This window comes from Diceros bicornis (genome assembly GCF_020826845.1).
Source record: "Diceros bicornis minor isolate mBicDic1 chromosome 30 unlocalized genomic scaffold, mDicBic1.mat.cur SUPER_30_unloc_2, whole genome shotgun sequence".
Classification (NCBI taxonomy): domain Eukaryota; kingdom Metazoa; phylum Chordata; class Mammalia; order Perissodactyla; family Rhinocerotidae; genus Diceros; species Diceros bicornis.
The window spans coordinates 472,662-478,661 of record NW_026690900.1 but is presented as its reverse complement, the minus strand read 5'-3'; positions in this window follow the sequence as shown (position 1 = coordinate 478,661).

The following is a 6,000-nucleotide window of genomic DNA, read 5'->3' as shown; positions in this document are numbered from 1 at the left end:
CCTAAAATCCTTTACATTAACTTTGGTTTTTAGACCATAGTTTAGTTCATTAATATTTCCTGTGTAGTCACTCTGCTTAGGGAATGTTGAATTAATTGAATCTGTGGATTGATGTCTCTCATCAACTTGGAACGTGCTTGTGTATTTTCACTTCTGATATCAATTCCTCCCCACATTCTGTCTACTCTCCTTTTAATCACACCCCATGTGTCTTCTAATTCTACCTTGAAATTTCCAATGCCATTGGCCCTATGATTTTCTTGGCAGATTTGCTCTTGAACTGTCTTCCATTTTAGTAAACCAGCCTTTGCTGGAATCAATTCCTTATTAATAACTTAAATTCTTAATTTCAGTTCTAACATAAACACAATATATCGCATTAATTTATAAAAAAAGAGATAGCAGAGCAGTTTGACAATGAGAAAATGATTTCCTTTTGATGCAATAAAGCTCAAATAGATGGGAGAAAATTATACATTGGATCATATTAAGATATATGAGGAGCCAGTATTCATTAAAATTCACCAGCAAGACAGAGGGGGCAGTAAACTTGAGTATCTTCTTCTTTGTACTGATGTGGACTGCATTTTGAAATGATAATATTTATATTTCTTGAGTTAAAGAAAATGTTATAAAATCCGTTTTCATCTGTTTGTATTTACTTACTTTAACATGTGTTCTGGAAAATTTAAATGACATAGGTCACGTTGTGATATCTCTGTTAATCTTGTTTGGATAGAGCCATGATGTGATGGTTAATTTTAGCTGTCAATTTGACTAGACACACGGGTGCCCAGATAGACTGTGAAGCATTATTGCTGGGTGTGTCTGTGAGAATGTTTCTGGAAGATATTGTCATTTGATTCCATGGTCTACATAAACAAACCCACCCACAGTGGTGTGGGTGGGCATTATCTAATCTGTTGAGGGCTCAATAGAACAAAAAACAAAGAAAGGCTGAATCCACTGTCTCTTCTTGAGCTGGGATGTCGACCTTTTCCTGCACTTTGACCTCAGAGGTCTTGGTTCTCAGGCCTTCAGAACTTGACTGAATTATATCATTGGTTTTTCTGGTTCTCCAGCTTGCAGATGGCATATTGTGGGACTTCTCAACCTCCATAACCTTGTGAGCCAATTCTTAAAATAAATTTCCACTTCTATATTTTTATATATATTCTATGGTTGTATTTCTCTAGAGAATCCTGACTAATACACATGGATAACAAAGTGCGTACTAAGTGCACATGGAGGAACATTCCCGAGGCATAGGAGGCTCCCCCAATCCCAAGGAGGAAGCAACTCATCCCATCCAGGAAGCAGGCATGAGCACGTGCAAACACACACACACACACACACACACACACACAAGTAATTTGAAAATGCGCTCAAGCTCAAACTCTCACTCTCTGCCTTATTGTTCATCACAGCAGTGATTTCTACATGGCATGTTATACGTCCTTTGCCATTTATGATCTTTTTCCTCCCACTAAGACTAAATCAAACAGGGGCAGTAAGTCTGTTTAGTTATTTTGTAGATCACAGGTTTTACACCAGAGCTTTGCATGTAGTAAGTGCTCTAAAAATAGAATGACCAAATAGTTTTCCCTCCAAACTGGAACATATCAGGGAATGAAAAGGGTAATATTAATAATTATGATAAGACAACAGGAGAAATATGTGCTGAAGACAGAAATGGAGGATTTAAAAGTTAAGATGGACTGATCACTTTTGCATTTTAAACAGATCATTGTGACTAGAATCTCATGATTGCATTACCAGGAGAAAGGATTTAGAATCTTAAGCTACTCCTGCTAATTTATTGCAGTGTACCACCTAAAGGTGGTATATTTGCACAAGAGTAGTTAAGTGGAGTGGCCGGTCCCGTGGCTTAGTGGTTAAGTGTGTGTGCTCCGCTGCTGGCGACTGTCGTTCGGAACCCCAGGTGGGCTTCTCCAGCCATGCTGAGGCCGAGTCCCACATAGAAGAACTAGAAGGATGTGCAACTATGACATACAACTATCTGCTGGGGCTTTGGGGAAAAAAAGGAGGAGGTCTGGCAATAGATGTTAGCTCAGAGCCAGTCTTCCTCAGCAAAAACAGGAGAATTAGCATGGATGTTAGCTCAGGGATGATCTTCCTCAGGGAAAAAAAAGAGAATAGTTAAGTGGATGGATTTAAAATATTTCATGAAGCAATGATTTAGTGTTTGAATTTTATATGTATATGAATATAAATTGTACATTGTACACATAATATATGTGAGCTCTCTTTGTGTGCAAAGCCATATGTGAACACTATTGTGGGAAAATTTGGAAAATCCACATTAGTCTTGTCTTCATGGAATATCTAATTTAGTGAGAAAGAACTAAATCTTGAAAGAAATAGATAATAATGCACATATAACTAAAATAAAAAAAAATCAACAAAGAGGAAAAATGGAGTTTTGTAATTTAGGTTACTGGAGCAGGAGTGTTCACTGTGTGGAAGTGATATTTTGTATGAGGTCTGAAAGGTGATTAGAAATAAATCAGAAGTGGATAATCTGTAGGTAGATTCAGAAGGGTGGATGGATGGTTCATTAATATGTGAGTGTGGGGTGGCAAGGTGTCCAGAGTGACACCCAGGGGTAGACAGTTTATTACCAAAAATAAGTGAGTTTGGGGACACTGAGAGATAAGCCAATTATTTGGGTAAGTGACTTGTTCGACTTGGGACATGGTCATTGTGAGTTATCACTGATGTGGTGAATGTGCAGGTAGATAAATGGGTCTGGGGTTCAGAATTAGGTCTCTGCTGATTCTTTGGACATGTTTGGCTCATTAGTGGTATTTGAAACCAGGGAAATGGATGGGGTTGTCCCAGAAGGAGGGTGCAGATTGGGAAAGAGGTGTCAGAGCATGGCTGACTTCTCAAGCATCAGTCATTGTGGGGTGGTAAAAAGAGAAGCCTGGAAGTTACTCAGGAAGTTTAGACAGGCAAGAGCAGGACAGTGTAGGGTAGTGGATCCCAAGGACAAATGGTCTCTTAAAATGACATTGGAGTCCGCAATGTCACGTGCTACTGCAGAGCATGTCAGAAAAATCATGAAAAGTCCCCAGTGGATTAGTAAGAGACATGGCTTGTGAGGTTAGCAAGAGAAGCATCCACAGAATGGGGATGGGATTGGGTGGGCACCCTGGAAACAGAGGCATTGGGATATATGTGAACTTTTCACAATGGATCCCTGGCAGGAGGAGGAGAGGAGGGGCGTGGAGGGTGAGGACTATTAGGAACGCTGGCTGAGAGATTAGTTTGTAGATGGTAGAGATTTGTGCATATTTGAAACTTGAGGGATGATTCCAGTAGGGAAGTTATGGAAAGCACAACAAATATTGAGGGCATAATGTCATTAAAATGGAAGAATAAGATAAAAATCAGAGTGGTTTCAGCCAAAAAATCAATTTCTTTGGATATAACAACAGAAAAGGTGTGATAAATGTATTCCTTATGAGAAATATATGTAGATCTGATGACTAGAGAGTGAAATAGTTCTTGTCTGGTGGTTAACAATTTATCTGTGAAATATGGAGGAGGTCGGAATATAGAGATTTATGGAACTCAAGAAATGGAAAAAATGAGCAGAGCATTCAGGAAGCATTAGAGAAATGCATATAGGTCCATTGGTTGCTGTTGATTCTCTGAACCACAGGCTCCTGGTGCATTCTCTGTTCAGGGCAAGTGTCAACATGACATGGCAGATATTTGAAATCATCTGAAGTGTGCAGGGTGGATATGATGGCAATAAAGTATCTGGGAGTATGGTCAGTGGATGATTGAAATGATGGACTGTGAATCTGAGATTACTAGAAAAGATTAGGAGAAGAAAAGAAAGAAGTTTGTGAAGATATTCCTACTGGAGTAATCTAGTTTATTGAAGAACGGTTATTTCGAGTGGATTTCTTTGTGTAAAAACTGGAAATGTGGAAATTTGTGGTGGGAATATGGTGTTTGTGAATTACTGACTGGGGAGCAGGAGAACTTTGGGTGAAGATAGGATCGGTGTGTGGAAGTGAATGACTAAGGATGAAGTAGTGAATAATGTCATTAGAGATGAGTCAGTGAAAGGAGCTCTGGAGTGCTTGGAACTCTGTGTCCCAATAACAGTGGGCTGTGGGGCACCAGCATGTGTGTATTTGACCATGACAGAGAGAGGCGGAGAGGAACGTCCTGAAGCAAGATGGCGGAGGGAAGTTGGTCTGGATTTGACACTGGATAATGACCTTGAGCTTTCTGTCCTTGTCTCACATCAGCTTGATGATGTCACTGAATCCTGTTCTCCATGTGTGGTCCCTGTACCAGCAGCTCAACATCACCTCTTAGAAATGAAAATTCTCTATTCCTTCCCCAGACCTACTTGGGTTGAGTTCCAGCAATCTGAGTTTTAAAAGCCCTCCAATGATTGTGATGTACAGTGTGATTTGAGACACATGTGTCCAGGGAGAGAAGGAGGGTGGAATATCCATGTGAGCAGAGAACGTTCTCCATGGATGGTAGTCTTCATCCTCCATTTTGTTCAAATTTCACATTTTATTTTGTTTTGAAAGAGAAAGCTCCAAAAATATTCCCCGACTTTATAGTGGAAACAGTAAGATCATGAAACTAAACCCATTCAGAAAACTGAAGATCTATGCACCCTGAAGCGTAAGCAGCTGCATATTCCAGAGGCCAGTTGCTGGAATAACTTCCCATCCTGGTGGTGAGGTCAGGTGCAGTCAGTGGGAGAAGACCCTGGAGAAGCCGCAGCAAGTCTGTGGATACAGTAGACTGCAGGGACTCCAGGCCTGCAGCAGTAAAGGAGAACTCTTAAGTTCTTTCGAGTCGCAAATACCTTCGAAATAGTCACACAGGCTGGTCCATGTGAATCCGTGGACCATGCAGGGGCCGATGGATCTGCACACCAGCCCTGAGCCCACCCTGGCTCACTGTCCATATTGGGCAGAGATGAGTCCAGGAATGGGTCTGGGTCGCTCACAGACCCTCTGCAGGCAACAGGTATCATCTAGAGATATCAGGAGACAGACACAGAAAGTGAAGAAAAGCATGGGAGAGACTGACTGTGGTCTCGAGGACAGACGAGATTGCCGGGGAGGCAGAGAGAGCAAGGAGCCAAGAAAGGCATCCTGAAAGCACAGTGAGGAAAGCAACATCAGTGCTGAAGAAAAGGAGAGTGGTGCCGTTGAGAAATTCCCCATGAGACAGGCTTGACTCTCACAGCATCTCTTTGTAACGTCCATCATGATCTTGACCTTTCATGGTAAACCTCAATTTTTCTTTACCATGAGTTTTCTCCTTTTTATATTAAAATTGATAGGATAATTGAAGCTGAGGAATTAGTGTTTTGAACTTACACTTGGTTTTTCTAGAACTTACACTCAATGAAGTGATGATACCTACTAGAATGAGATTTGTCTTTGAATGTATATTAAATCCGATTCCATAAATTTTTATTATGATTTTGCATCTAATTTTTTTTTTTTTGCAGAGAAAGATTCACCCTGAGCTAACATTTGTTGCCAATCTTCCTCTACTTTTTGTGTGGGTCACCATCATGGCATGGCTGCTAATGAGTATTGTAGGTCCATGCCTAGTAACTGAACCTGGGCCACCAAAGCAGAACATGCCAAGCTTAACCATTCAGCCAGGGGCCAGCACGATGATTTTGCATCTAATTATAACATAAAATCCGTCAATCTTTCTCTTCATTGTCACATGGTAATTCAGACATATGTGATTTCTATATCATGAATTAAGTATCTCTTATCTGTTACGTGGCAAACTTGTGTAGCTTTGATTTTGGAATCTCCAGAATGAGCATACGCCCTGGGGGCATTATTTTCCACTTACAGAACCTTGGCAGCAGGCTCATTGTCTTCCTTCCCACACTAGATCCAGAGTCGTGGAAATGTTTGCCTTGCACACAGCACAGAGCACACAGGAATTACTCAACAAACATGTGATAAG